Here is a 15,716-nt window from a genome sequence, read left to right on the forward strand (position 1 = left end):
TTGAACTCTACATTTTTTCTGTCTTTAAAATGAAAATAACCAATATTCATATATATTCATCATTTGTTCATGAACTACATTTTATGAATATATTCATGAATAAAGTTCATGAACCATCTTTATGAACCAGTCATGAACCAGTCATGAACACATCATGAATGTTCATGAACGATTCATAAAAGTTCCTGAAACCATGAATTTTACCTCGCAGGGGAAGGGACGTAAATTCCTAGATATATCAAATAAATATGATTTTTTCTAACAAACTAGAACTATGGTATACGTAGCTTTTATACGCTTGTAATATGAGTACAGATTTGAGCAAAAAATCCGTAAAAAGTATTTTTTCTCTCCTAGTAAAGGATCAAAACGTTTTTTGTATCATTTTGTATTTTTGTGTGACAACTTTACCATATGTGAAAATGAAAAAAAAAATTAGGAAGCATATAAAAATAACTAATATATCCTAAAAATTTAAGAAAAGTAGAGAAAATTCGGATTAGCCAATACGGTATCCAATTTAGTTAAATTATTTATGTCAATTTGGTAATATCATCTTATAGACCCTTTATGGTAGTATCTTTTCATGCAAAATGGAAATCATTCAATCATTTGATATACAATTAGTGATCGCATAATTGGCAACAGTCAATTTTTTTTATTATTTATGTCCAGGAAAAAGGTAATGACCTTGACACCTGACCTTTTCTCTAATATAAAACGGTCAAATTTAATTTCACTGATACTTTCACTTAGTGATAATTGTCTTCTTGATTCTGTGAAAAAAAATCATTAGTTGTTAAATACAAGAAATATGAGAAAAATCCTACCTTAAAAATGATTTTAAGATTTTCCCAATAAATCCCTTTGTAAAATTGTGTGTTCCCATTGTGCCCTTGCGGCCTTTTTTTCACCAAAAATCCTATTACTAAGACTAAAATTTTTCCCCAAATTTACGACAAATATCTAAGCTGCGAAAATCTTATAGTTCTGTTTCATTATATTGATATTCTATGATTAAATTGTAATTAATTATTTGAACGAAAAAATCTTTATTAAATGAAAAGTACAGTGGTGAAATTTTAGTCTTAGTCGTAAATCATTTTGTGAAAAGGGCCTCTGGACTACCCTAATTCTGGGCGTCATGATTTGAAAAAACTTGAATCCACACTTCCCAAGAATGATTCCTTATAAATATCTCCAATCATGACTTTATTGTTCTTGAGGAAATTTTTTGTAAATATTTTCCGTATGTTTTACTATGTAATATTTTGATCACCCATTGTGGCCCCACCTTAAGCCCAGGAGTCATGATTTAAACACTTTAAATCTATAGTATGTCAGGAAACTTTCATGTAAGTGTCATCTTTTCTGGCCAAGTGGTAACTGTTCTTGAGAAGATCTTTAAATGACTCCACCCAATTATTATTATTTTTACAAACAAAGATACATTGTGGGTTCCAGTAAATGTTCAACCAAGCCTCTTTCGTTACTCCTCACTAAGATATTGACAGTACTGAAGGAAAAACTTCAAGAGTGCTGTGCAACAATATATTCAAGAAGTGGTGTGAATCACATGTGGATAATAAAAAATTCCAAAGAACTTTTAGACTATTGAAATCACAAGATTTTATCATAATCAACAGGTTAAGAACGACTTTTCAACTTTATACATAACCTTTTTGATATCATTTGTGCAAAATCTTATGCATGAAAAGAAGAAAACACTTGCTGTGGCCTTCAACTCGACATTTAGATAACGACGACGTACACTGAAAGAAAAACCTAGTGAATTTAACTAGTGTGTTTCGTAAAGCGTTGGTCGTGATTAGTAAACTTACAGTTTACTGGTTAAGATAGTGAGTTGTGGAGCGGGGGGTCGTATAGATACTTAGATACCTAGTGAAAGTTTCTCATCAAATCTTATCTAGTAAATATACCAATATCTGGTAAAACTACTATTAAGGTAGTGATTGTATGGACAGTGAATCTACTAGTTTTCTTCGTGACATTAACTAGTTATTTTTTTTTTTACAGTGTATTGTCAATTCCATTCCTATGTCGATACGATATACCCTGGTGAGCTTGAGATAAAAGATACTACAGAGTCTGACACATCTGTTTCATACTTGGATATTTTACTTGAAAAAAACGTTAATGGTAATCTAACAACCAAGCTATATGATAAACGTGATGACTTTAACTTTTCTATCGTCAAATTCCCTTACTTATGCAGCAATATATACCTTCATCACCTGCATACGGAGTATATCTATCTCAGTTGATTCGATACGCAAGAACATGCTCTACGTACGAGGGGTGATCAAAAAGTTTGCAAACTAATTGAATAACTTTTTAGAAGTCACAAATTGCCAAATCTGGGCTGTAAGGGGGGTGGGTTAGGTTTTCTATACCCAGTGTTTCCATGGCGTCCATCACAACCCGACTTTTATGGCTAGGTGCGTTATCCTGGTGCAGAATGAATCCAGATCGTATCAGATCTGGGCGCTTTCTCTTTACTGCTCTCATCAAATCTGATTTAATAACCCGTGCATAGTAGTCCCCAGTAACTGAAGTTTTGGGTGGTGCGGCTGGTGCCATGTGATTTAGAATTATCCCGTTGATGTCACAGAAAACAATGAGCATAACCTTCCTTGCTGACTTGGTTACGCGTGCTTTTAATGGTGATGGCGAGGAAGGATGTTTCCAAATTGAACTTTGTTGTTTACTTTCTGGATCATAGAAATGTACCCGTTTCATCATATATAATAGTTCTATTCATGAAATAATTTCCTTGTTTTTCATATCTACTAACGTAAGACCGGCACGCATTCACTCTCATCCTCATTTGCTATGGCAGAAGCAGGCGAGGGACCAACCTAGCACAAACTCGCCGCATTTTAAGCTTAATCGTTAAAATCTCTTGAAATGTTCCATAAGACATGCTAAGATCATCAGCTATTTCCTTAATTGTAACTCTTCGATCTTTCATCACATATTGTTCAACCTCAGACACGTTTATCTCGGTACTAACGCTCAGCGGGCACCCTGATCTATCATCATCTTTCACCGTCTCCTTTCCCTCAATAAAACGTTTCATCCACTTACTTATTGTACTTTTTTTGCAAGCCCACTATCCCCATAAACTTTATGTAAATCATCGTATATTTCCGTGAAGGATTTACCTATTTTTAGATAAAACTTTATTATAGTTCTTTGCTCAAGCACGATTGACTCATCCATTTTCATCACAGTTGTCTCTATATTGACGTCATTTTTACACCATGACGTCATAATTATGACGCAAATTTCAGCATAATTGATACTGCATAAAGCACATGTTTAGGACTATATTTGTGCCAAAATTCATTCTTGTCAGAACTGTGGTTAGGTAGATAGAGAATTAGTTCGCGAACTTTTTGATCACCCCTCGTATGAACAATTTGTTCACTTCTAATCAATTGCATGGAATTTTGCCTTAATGATTTTGATTTTTAAAAAGAAAACGACTAAACTACATGTATAATTAAATTTGTTCATGTGTAAAAACTTCTCTATCTAGCTCACTCTCTGGTACCATCGGCTCATACATTCACCTCTGTCGTTGGCTCGCGTATATCACAGTGATAAACACGAGAAATAGTGCGTTTGTTTTAATTCATTATAATTCGATTTAAATGTTTATGTCTGACTTTTCAGATGGCTATTTACTAAATTTATCCAGAACTATTAACTTAATTTGAAACAATCCTGAAAATATTACTTTTTATATGTTATGTCAAAAATCTTGACGTGAGCCCATTGCAGAGGTGTCTGAGAGAGGAACGAACGACAACTCTGCATAGGAGATTGTATCTAGCTAAGCCTCTTTAAATTCATCTTTTAGGCTACTTATAACAAGTTCAACTAACAATCTGTAAATTCTGTTATAAATAAATTAGTGGTATGATTGTTTATTTTCCCTATACTGTTTTCTTATTTTGAAATACTCAGTAAAAAGAAATGACCAAATAAGCATACCTGTCTGTACCGTACTAAGAGAGATAATCCAATCTCCATAAGAAGCTTTTTAACGTTCTGTTTTTTTTTTTTTAAAATTTCAAAAATAATAAGCAAAACTTACAAGGGTCATAACCTCTACCCTATGCCTCTGATCCCTCCCTCTTGCTTTGAACAGATACCATTTTTTATAAACAGAGCAAAACAGAATGTGCATAGAGAAAAAAATAAATACACATACCATTGTCATAAGTAGCCTAAAAGATTGATTTAAAAGGGATCAGATAGAAGTTTATACACATGAAGAATCATACAAATGTATACATTTTTGCTTTTCAAATTAAAAAAAGTAGATAATGCATTTATACCACTACAGAGGTACATGCATTGTAAATAATGAATTTAATTGAAAAATAAGGTATTGTGAGTAGTTTCTTCCTATGTACCACGACAAATGGCATGATATTTTTTTTCAAAGACCAAAATGAGGAAATTTTCTATTAATAATTCATGTGTACTGTGGCCAAAATTTCTTCCATTTCTTGTTGAGTCCGATCATAATACATGTATATAAAATGTATTTAAGTATTAATCATTTGATCTACACATCTGTGACATTGGGCGATTCATGATTCTGCTTGATGTGGTCTGCATTTAAAAATCATTAATAATATAAAGCGGCATTAAAATGGAACATATCAAAAAAAATGTATTATGTGTTAAAGAGACTTAATATGAAATTCTTGAATACAGTGTGTGCATTTGAAAAACAATATTTACATTGATGAGACAATGAATTGTTATCAATTGGAAATAAAATATTTAATGTTGAATTTTGAGTTGAATTTTTAATTGAACGAATCTTACGATCACAATATATGTGTGTATACTGCAGGCATAGTATGTGTATTTATTTTTTTTCTCTATGCACATTCGGTTTTGCTCCGTTCATCAAAAAAAAGAAGATTTTTGTCCAAAGCAAGAAGGAAGGATCAGAGAGGCATAGGGTAGAGGTTTTGACCCTTGTAAGTTTTGTTAATATATTATTTTAAAAATATTTTCAAAAAAAAAAAAACAAAAAAAAAACAACAGAACGTTAAATAGCTTCTTCCCAGCAGGCACACAACGTTGTTTCAACGTTGAATATTAGTTGAAGTTTGGTTTAGACGTTGATAAATCTAGATACAATATTGATTCAACGTTGAAAATTTAACGTTGAATCAACATTGAATTCAAATTGAGTTGAATTGCCAACATTGATTCAACGTCCGCTCTTTGCTGAGTGGGCCATTCTATGTTTCGCTGATAGATAATTTGAACTATGATAGTGTCGGACTTAACAAAGTCGAACTACCGTATATCATTACTAACTATTATTACTAACAAGGATGGTAAATATAGGAATTTTACACATTCAATGATAAATATGAATTCAGTACAAATTTGCCAAAGTACTAATTAAGAGCATACGCAGTAGGACATCCGAAAAAATTCAAAAAAATCCATAACACAATCTTCAGGACTCACACCAGGATTTAATAAAGAAAAACTCTTTAAAGAAAACATTTCGGCATGTATAAAGAGTACTAGTATCATTGAAGAGACATAATTTGTCGAAATGCATATCTGGTGCATCAAAAGTTGTAGCGTATAAGATTAGCATCTTACCTTGGAATTGTTTTATGTTCTGTACTATTTCATGACCACATGTGTAAATACAAAACGTTTGTAAATGCTCGGGTTTTGTAACATGATTAATTCATAGAATGTATTTTGGTGAAAATAATGGCTACACAATTAACTATTGATAGGAAATTAAACACTTACAAATGTACTGTTTACAATATATATACTTTTTTTCATATGGTGATATACCGTATGTACCATTGAAGGGGTCCCGACCCTCTGCTATAAATTACACTTTAGAAAGTTTTAATATTGATTTTAATAAACAACAATAACATTAGAACAACATGGAAAATAGTTTGAATTAAAAAGCGTTGCTTATTTTCTCAGAAATGATTTTTATGTGTAGATCATGAAATGAAGAAATTGAACACAGAGAATAGAAAGAGTAACGATTTATTACCACCACATTTAATGAGGTGCATATGAAAATAATACTTACTATTATACCTATTTAAATCATGTTAGAAAACATCATGGTGCGATGTTTCCTAAGTCAGAAAATCACAATGTTGTATATGGTTGTAAGAAAAAAATATCTGTGATGAGGAGTTATCTTTCTTCTTAATATTTCTTCATGTGGAAAAAAGTCATTTTAATTAAAATAATGTATTTAAAACTTGAAATATTAAACCATTTTTAAAATGGTACTTAAAAAAATAAAACTTATTCAGTTTATAAGGCATTTATGTTGGATTTAAATGTTTTATTGTTAAATATAATAAAACAATTACAAAGAAATTTTCAAAAGAAATAGAAAGTAATGTTTCCATCATATGTTGGATCTCATCAAATTGACTACTCAGAGGTCTCATGAAACTGAATAAGAAAACTGAGTAGAATTACTAATTTGATGAGATCAAACATATGATGGAAGTTATCTATCTTATCAGTAGGTCGCCATCCCTTCAACAATTATGAAGGCATCTTAGCAACCAACAATTATGAAGGCATCTTAGCAATTGTGCAATAATGGTTGAAATTTTAAGTCAGTATATAATTACTACAAGGGGTGATCGTATATATATGACACCCCCTTTCCAAAATAAATAATTGAATAAATGTTGAATCAACTGTTTTTCAACATATAATCAACGTTGATTATCAATGTTGATTCAATGTTACGACTTCAACGTTGATACAAATTTTCAAAATCTAACATAAAATCAATGTTGAATCAACATAGAAAAACAACGTTGATTCAAAGTTTATTCAATGTTGTGTGCCTGCTGGGTTATTGAGATTGAATTATCTCTCTTAGTACAGACAGGTACTTATTTTGTTATTTCATTTTTTAAAATCAATATAAGAAAGCGTTTAGGGAAAATTAACAATCATACCACTAATTTATTTAAAAAGAACTTATAGATTGTTAGCTGTTAAAAGTAGCCTTAAAGATGAATTTAAAAGGGATTAGATACGACAGTTATTCAATAAATAATGTCCTGAACTCTATGACATACAACACAGATATCATAAGACAATAAGCTTGACTTTTTCTCATGATTGAATCTTTCATGAATTGAAATTAGTTTATGTGACCACTTTTCATTTCATATTTTCATCGTGAGAAGAATGAAAACAAGGGCTATTCGAGAGACAGCATTAAAAATGAATGGTAAACAATTAGTAAACTAGAGTGAAATTAAACGCTTCATTTAAGCTGCTGCAAAACTTGATAAGAATCCCAAAGAAATATTCACTGAAATTTGTGAAATTTACAGCAACCACTGTCTGTTTTATAGACGCATGAGCAGATGGATTTCAATAAACAATAATGATATAATGGGCATCAAAAATGGGTACCGTCCTTAGCGACAAGGACTTAAAACAACCAATGTTCTGTTTGCCAGAATTCAACAAATTATCACTGATGACGTTTGATTGACTCTAGAATACATATAGCAAATTTAATAGGCATCAATTTGGGGGTAGTTCACACTATTTTAAAAAGATATTTGACAGTAAAAAAGCCAAGTATTCAATGGTCACCCAATGTTTTGAAAAATGAGTGAAAAACGACATCGTGTAAGAATATCTAAACAATTATTCAAAAAATCAGAAATTGTAGCTATCCACGTTTTTCTGAAATTCAAAAAGATAAAGAAATTGGAATCCATTGCGTTATTACCCTCAAAACATTTTTACAATAAGATGCACTTGACAAAAACAGCAAAGGTCTGAAAAGAGCAAAGAATTACAAGAGGACAAAGACAGTTTTATATGCCATTTTCTTAAATGCTAGTGGTCTCATTGTTCAAATTCTTATACGAAAAGACAGTTCAATATCTGGAGGAGTCTAGAAAGCAAAATTTTGGCAAAGAAATCGAAAGGTTTTTGAGAGGAAGTACTTTGAATCAGGAATCCACTACATAAAATTTCTTCATGACAGCTTCCAAACCCACACGCCATGAAGAGTAAGGGAGATTTGGGGGATAAACAGAAACAAGGTAATATTTTGTCACAGAATAATAATCGCCAGATCTTTCACCCTTTCATCACAGGAGGATGGAAGTACCTTAAAGGAATGAAAGTGCATACCCATATTTTATTAAAGGATTACCAGGGATGGCTAACCCATTGTGTATTGGAAAGGTGAAATGCGCATAGACGGCTTTCCTTCACAACACTTTATATGTTTATCATAATACGTATATATACTTTCAAATCTTGGAATATGTTTTCTTCAATGTACTACCAGGTATTTTTTATATTTTGTGCTGCATGCCTATTGTTGAATGATATGTATGTATTTTAAATTATAATATATGTCAGTTTAACGCTTTCAGAACGCGTGCTATTCTATCCCCACTGGTAAAGTGAGGGAGGGTAATATAGTGCGAGGGGTATACGACTGTCCATCCGTTACATTACAAGTATGGACAGAAAAAAAAATGAGAAAATGTCTCAGAGAATTTTCCTTTATATGTGTTTAAATGCGTCACATTCAAATGGTTGTTCCTAGAAACATTGATCAGATCTGCAACTCCTCTTGCACCACTAATGCATTGTAATTAAACTTTCATGAATCTTAATTTTTTTTTCACATAGAGGCATATTGTGCATCTCCTTTTCTAAACAACATTTCGATCGGACACATAATTTTGGTATGCCATATCAAAACATAAACAGCTATTCTCTTTTACTACATATATTAGGATATTCATCTCCGCCGGATCTTTTAATATCTCTGAATACAATTTAACGGAACTTTCGCAGAATTTTATTTACTTTGTGTCATTGTGCTCATCCTAGATTTTGTTATTGTTTCGATCGGCTAAATATATGGGGTTTTCTCAAAGCAAAATATCGGCATTCTTGGTACCCTTGAAATGGGGAGCGGGTATCCATTACAAATCTTTATTTTTTTTAAAGAAAAATCACCTTAGTAAAAATTATTTCTTAATAAGTATTATTTATATAAATTAACGTAGCAAAACATGGACACTGCCACTGCCATTCTCTCTATAATATTGAAAGTACTCATCTCTTATCAGCAAAGCCTTCTCTACCACTGAATAATCTTTAATAAGACTTTCAGAGAAACTTTATTACATAATGACGTTGTGCACCCTCTATTTTTGTCCCCTGCTTGAAAAGCGGGGGATATTAATTTGGGTCTGTCCGTCCGTCCGTCCGTCCGTCTTTCTGTCTGTCTGTAACGCTTTCGTTTCCACACGATATCTCGAGAACCCTTTGAGCTTTCGCAATGAAATTTTGCAAAGCAACTCCCTATCGACTAAAGAAGACCCCTATTGATTTTGAGGTCAAAAGGTCAAAGGTCAAGGTCATAAATTCGCATTAAATTTGGGTCTGTCCGTCCGTCCGTCCGTCCATCTTTCTGTCTGTCTGTAACACTTTCGTTTCCGCGCGATATCTCGAGAACCCTTTGAGCTTTTGCAATGAAATTTTACACAACAACTCCCTGTTGCCTAAGGAAGATCCCTATTGAGGTCAAAACGTCAAAGTTCAAGGTCGTAAATTTATACATTCTGCCTTTGTGTAACACTATCGTTCTCGGGCGATATTTCAAGAAGATTTTGAGCTTTTGCAATGTAATTTTATGCTAAAATTTTCCTACATAGTATCCCGCCCCGTTTGTTTTATTAGTATTTATTGTATTACATGTCGCTATTTTTAGCACAGAGAGTTATAACGTACAAACACAAGTTTCCCTCGGACTTTATATTCTTATTACATCTATCAGAACTGTTTATTAAAGGCTAAATTAGACACCATGCATTGTGTAAAATTTTGACAATATCGAACGTGAATATATACATGTATGTGACTTCATATTGGCATATAATTTTCGTCAATTAAATGCGGTTCCGTGGGCTAGTGGTATGTCTCTCGCTTCTTGTGTGAGAGGTCTCGGGTTCGAATCTCGAACGTTCCATTTTCTTTTTTTTTCCGAAATACTTTTTTTTTACTTAATGATATTCAGCATGTGAAATGAAAAAATTATGAAATCTGGCTTGTACAAACTCATAAAATCATCATTACAGTGGGATAAATATTCCCTATAAGAAGAATCTTCTATACCCATAATAAAGAATAAGTAATCAAATCTTTACATCCATATTGGCATATTTTATTTGTTTCAGTATACATGTACAGATTTAATAATTCTACAAATTCAGTCAGAGGGATCCGACCCCCCCCCCCCTCTCCACAGAACTGCGCATGGTTTACTTTTTCCCTAAGCGGGGGACACAAATTCTCTGAATTAGCTTGTTCACCTCTATCGGGGTTTCCTATAAAAACAAAACTTGGTCATTAAAACTCTTAGGGACATGTAGTATATCGTTTTGTAAGCCCTGTGCTCTCAGCTTCTCTATTTTTGTACATCAATCAAATGCATGAATATTTAATATCTTTTTTAATGTTAACTCTTGTATACATGTACATGTATAAACAGTAGAATTTACATAACTTTAAGGTTTGAATTCAAACAGGGCACAGTGAATAATGAAATACCAAGCATTGGGATAAAAGCCACGATATGTATTTACAGATATAGATATAATATATGTCAGGCGAAGGAAATGGCATCAAAGTCTTTCATAAATACATGTATAAAGGGTAGAATTTGATAACTTAAAGGCTTGGTTTCAAAAGGCTTCAGTGTACAATGAAATACCAAGAATCGGAATAAAAGCCAGGACATGTACAGGGTGTTTCACAATATATGTCACACATCTAAAGACAGATAGATAAATGACAACTAAACCTATATATACATTTTATATATCATTTTAATCAGCATAAATTCAAAATAATTTTTTTGGGTCAGAAGTACCCAACATTCTTTACTTTAGTTACTATGGCAAGAAATCCTAAAATGTTATTTTCCAAGTGTTTACCAACATTACATCCTAAATAACTTATGAGACTAACATGACTAATGCTTGGAAATTTCTGACCACTGTTTTGTAAGTTTCACAGGATACTTTAGACTTTTCTTGTTTTATATCTGGCTTTTTAGAACCCTCAAAATACATGTCTTTTTTTCTATCTAAAGTTGCATATAAATAAATGTGTCGTTTCAGAACTACCGGCATGTGTTAATTGGTGCCCACTTCTTTCCCTCTTCCTTTCAGTCAGTCTTGCAAACTTGAACCAGCTCAGAAAATCAACTGGCTTTTAATGCTGAAGTCTTGTATGCAGACAAAACAACTCAAAATTAAGATTTCTAAATACAGTTGATGCACTAACCGGCATTGTTACAATCTATTTTCCTAAACTCAGATTTAACTTTCATGAGTTTTTCTCAATGATTGATTTCATTGTAATATTGTTCTCATCTCTTCTTGATTTTTTTTTTCGGGGGGGGGGGGGGCAGGATTTAGCTGTCTTTCATCTTAGCATTAAAATTTAGTTCAAACTCTCTTATTATTCTTAATATATGAAAACTATACAACAATTTGTGGTCTGGATATTTTTCATCATCACACTCTGTACAATATTCTGGATATTGTTTTTTATAGTTAATTTACAACAAATTTTTGCTGCAAGTTGTATTCCATTTTGAGAAAAGCTGACATTATGAGGTTACTGATTATATCATCAGTTACTTCATGGTATTACCATGAAGTAACTGATGACTATATTAAAATTTCCCCAATACTTTGCAATATCATAATTTTAGATCTATTTGCTTTCTTATAGTGTTTTGGTATTTTTATTATCATGCTTAATATTCAGATTATGCCCCTTTAGATGTGTGACATATATTGTGAAACACCCTGTACATACAGATACAAATAAAATATAGACAGAGGAAATGGCATCAAAGTCTTTAATAAATACGTGTATAAATGGTAGAATTTAAATAACTTTAAGGCTTGGTTTCAAACAGGGTACACTGAACAATGAAATACCAAAAAACGGAATAAAAGCCACGATGGGTAAATACAGAGACAACATGTGTCAAGCAGAGAAAAATGCATCAAAGTCTTTAATGTAAATGAATAGTACACATTTTTATTCATACAGACTGCACGGACCAGACATTGTCTACAAACGTATTAGATTTATGAATGTTGAGATTCTTCTTATTTAAAATATAAGAATTATACTGAGTTGACAAAAGCTTTAAAATGAATCATTGTTAGGTGATCAAACACATTCATTTTATTAACATTAAAAAAAACCTAGAGGTACTGTGAACACTGAGCTAACTAAAGAATACCCCCTCCTGCCATATGATTATAATGGCAAAATCCATGTTTTGCTCTGAGTGACCCAAAATACGGTAAAAGTATTTTAATATTTAGTGCGTATTTGGCGGACATTTAGCGTTGTTCTTGAATTAGCAGAAGTTTCTTTCCGCCTACAAGAATACACAGCAAAATGAAATACATCTACAGTATATGTCAGATCAAAAAGTAATTTAGAAAAAGCACAATGGGATTACGTAATAAATAAAATGTGAAATTACCATTAAATTTCATCCAGTGGTATAGGAAGAGTTGCGGATAAGAAATGGGTACCCTCCATTATTATAGAAAAAATGGCAGTATCCATGTTTTGCTCTGGGAAACTCGAAATATGTGTCCGATCGAAAAGCTAAATAAAAGGTGCCCAATGGCACTATGTAACAAAGATTCTGTGAAAGTTTCATTAGATTTCAACCAGCTGTATACGAGGAGTTGCAGATAAGAGATGGGTACCCCAAAGCGTTACAGACAGACAAACAGACAGACGGACATCCTTTATACCCTCCCACATTTCAAGCGGGGGTATATTAAACAAGCCATCAAAACACGCTTTGATATTCGAAACTTTTATGATCAAGTTGACCCATTCGTTTTGTTTATTAAAATGAAAAAAAGCAAAGCTTGATTTCTAAAATAGGGAACTTATATATATATAATAGCAATTAGTGTAAATTGAATTGAAGATATGTCAAAACGTGCATTATTAATTAATCGAGTAAAATGGAACCAAATTTCTCTTTTTGACCAAAATTCCCTTATTATAACCCCCGCTTGAAAAGCAGGAGGGCATATAGTAATCGGGATGTCCGTCCGCCTGTACGTCCTGTACGTTACGCTTTGGGGTACCCATCTCTTATCTGCAATCCTCTCAATTCACTGAATGAAATTTGATGAGACTTTTACAGAATATTTAATACATATTGCCATTGTGCACCTCCTATTTTACATTTTGATTTGACGGATGCGGGGGTATCATTTAGTGAGCTTATTGCTCACGGTGCCTCTAGTTTTTAAAAAAATAATGAAACAGGCACAACCTTCAAGTTTATACATATTTTAAATAAGCACGGATGATGAATTCTGCGTCTTCAATGTTTCTAACCGACGCGTTCTTTGCTCCAGAGTCAAAAGGAAACTAGAGGTACTGTGAGCAATTGGACCCCCGCCTCCCATATGTATATCATGGCAAAGTCCGTGTTTGCTATGGAAAATCCAAAATATGTGTCAGATCAAAAAGTAAAATAGGAGGTGCAAAATGGCAATATGTAATAAAGATTCTGTGAAAGTTTCATTAAATTTCATGCAGTGGTATGAGAGGAGTTGTGGATAAGAGATGGGTACCCCAAAGCGTAACAGACGGACGGACTGACATCCATTACTATATACCCTCCCGCTTTTCAAGCGGGGGTATAAAAATTTTAATCGTACACAAAATAAGCTTTATATTCCAAAAAAGTTTGACTTAAGAATAGGTAAAATTCATTAAATATATTATTTGAATGCACCCTTTTTTCTGTTTATATAACTTGAGAAAAAATCTATAAACAGATATAAATGTATTTTTAATTATTGGACTAACTAACAGACAAAAGTAATGATCAAACATTAAAATAAGAATTGAGCTTTTTTTGACAATTGATCACAAATACATGTATGAATGATTCACATAAAATGGCAGAGTAAGAAAGACCTTCTCAGGAAACTCACAGCTTTGTTCATTATTTACTTGTAATTTCAGGACTTCAAAATCTTCCTGCTTTGATCGTAGGCCCGTGTATATACTGAGTATATGATTATACGAGGTTGTTTTGTAATATCGGGGACAAATTAAGCGTTTTTCTCGGAATTGAAAATAATGGACGGTCTAAGTTGACATTCTCAGCAAATATTTATTTATCATACTAAGGTGCACCTTAATTGTATTGATAAAACAGACACAAAAATAGAGATTTTATTATTTATCCTTGAATATGCACAGGGTAAACCGAGTTTTTTTTTTTAAAGAATACACATTATTATTTCGAAATAAAAGTATTAAATAGCGGTAAAAAAAAATGAAGTGATTATCCTAGTTTTAGTCTACTAGGTATTATGTCGTCTTTTTGAAAATTTCAAGGCATTTGCTTATAATTTTTGGCAGTTTCTCGAGCATAAGAAATGGGAAAGTGGTAAACATAACACAAGAAAACTAGAGGTTCTGTGAGCAACGAGCAAACTAAATAGTAATCCACCACTCATATGATTATAATGACAAATTCACTGTTTTGCTTGAACTTGTAGACCCGGAATAAGTGTCTGATCAAAACGTAAAATAGGAGGTGCGCAGTGGCATTATGTAATAAAGAATTTGTAAAAGTATAATCAAATTTTATTCAGTGGTATAGGAGGCGTTGCGGATAAGAAATGGGTACCCTTTAATATTATAGAAAGTTTCAATATTTTGCTCTAGAAAACCCAAAATATGTGTCCGATCAAAAAGTAAAGTAGGAGGTGCATAATTGCACTGTATAACATAATTTGTTTATTTATCCATACATGTATATCTATTTGAATTTTATGGAACGCCAAAATTACACATACATGTATTCAAATAATTGAACCTATCTTCAAATAATTGCACCTATCTTCAAATTAGAGGTACTGTGAGCAATGAGGTCACTAAATGATGCTCCCGCCTCCCAAATGAATATAATGGCAGTGTGACCAGGTCCATGTTCTGCTCTGGAAACCCAAAATATGTGTCGGATCAAAAAGTAAAGTAGGAGATGCACATTGGCAATATTTAATAAAAATTCTGTGAAGAGTTTCATTAAATTTCATTCAGTGGTGTGAGCGGATAAGAGATAAGTACCCTAAAGCCTAACAAACAGACGGAAGGACAGACGGACGTACAGACAGACGGACGGACAGACATACCGATTACTATATACCCTCCCGCTTTTCAAGCGGGGGATATAATAATTGTACATATCGTCAATTCATTTGAAGATAGGTACAATTGAATTAAAGATGGGTATAACTGAATTGAAGATAGATGTAAATGATTATACCTAATCTCTAAATAATTATACCTCAGAAAAAATGAATTATACATATCTTTCATGGAATTACTCCTATCTTCAATTCAATTAAAGATAGGTTAAGTTGAATTATACCTATCTCTAATTTATTTGAAGATAGGTAGAATTGATTCAAGATAGGTCCAATTAAGACATATTCACAAAGGATTTGAAGATAGGTACTATTCATTTATACCCAGGTTCAATTCAATTATACCTTGGTTCAATTCGTACGATATTGTTGAAAATA

This window comes from Saccostrea cucullata, unplaced genomic scaffold (genome assembly GCF_032062105.1).
Source record: "Saccostrea cucullata isolate Sc308-1 unplaced genomic scaffold, CSIRO_AGI_Scuc_v1 ctg20546, whole genome shotgun sequence".
NCBI lineage: Eukaryota > Metazoa > Mollusca > Bivalvia > Ostreida > Ostreidae > Saccostrea > Saccostrea cuccullata.